Genomic DNA, 931 nt, shown 5'->3' with positions numbered 1-931 from the left:
CAAGCCTCATCCTAGCTTGCTAGCATCTACTCTATGAAAGCCCCAAATCAGGCCCTCTTTTTTGTGCAAAACTAGTTCACATGTTTTTGTTGTTGGCAGAGTAACACAGCAAAGGTGCACAACCTGATTAAAGAGTAGATAAGGGTTTATTTAGGAACTGACATACTTGATAGGAAAGAGGAGAGAGAGAGAGGTAGGTTCCTAATTATATCTCTAGCTGAGAGACAGGGGAGACTGAGAGTGGCACTTCCGGAAAAAAGGGGAAATTGCCCTAAGAGGAGTAATCTGGAGACAGACAAGGAATGACACTTAAAAGGAGAGAGAAGGTGCTGTCCTCATGATCCTATCTAATTGTCTTCTTGCTGCCCCCTGCAGTGTCTTCTTTGTACACCAGCCATTGCCTTTTCCAACATATCTTTCCCTCAGGGCAGCATCCATGGTTCTCTTCTCCTTCATTTGAATGTAATATTAGCTGTCTTACATTCTGTGGTGAGCCACTGAAGAAGACCTAAGCAACTCTCGTTTTGGGCCGCTTTCACCCTTAACATTTTGGGGAATGGACAAATGGTTAACACCCAAGTGTTTGTTGTCATGAAAGCAATAATATCACTGCAGATAAGGGAGGGGTGGTATGACTCAGTTTGAGGACAACAGTGATTTTGTTCACTGACCAACATTAGATAGTGTGTGGTGTTTTGATGTGCATTTTGCATCTAGATCAAACAAAAGACTCAGTGCCAGACCTAATTTGGATCACTTCAAGGTGGACTCTGTCCTATTTACATGTGGGAGAAAGGGCTTTAATTAGCTAAATCATCTGCTTGTAAAATCCAGGGGAAACCACATTAGTGCATATGCGGTGCGACCCACCAAATGTAAAATTTAATGTGTTCCTATTATAAGGCTGCTTGCTTCAAAGAGATTTCTAAAT

The sequence above is a fragment of the Gekko japonicus genome, unplaced genomic scaffold (genome assembly GCF_001447785.1).
Source record: "Gekko japonicus isolate JY-2015 unplaced genomic scaffold, Gekko_japonicus_V1.1 scaffold2118, whole genome shotgun sequence".
NCBI classification, from domain to species: Eukaryota; Metazoa; Chordata; class Lepidosauria; order Squamata; family Gekkonidae; genus Gekko; species Gekko japonicus.
Note: the sequence above shows the minus strand (reverse complement) of the source record.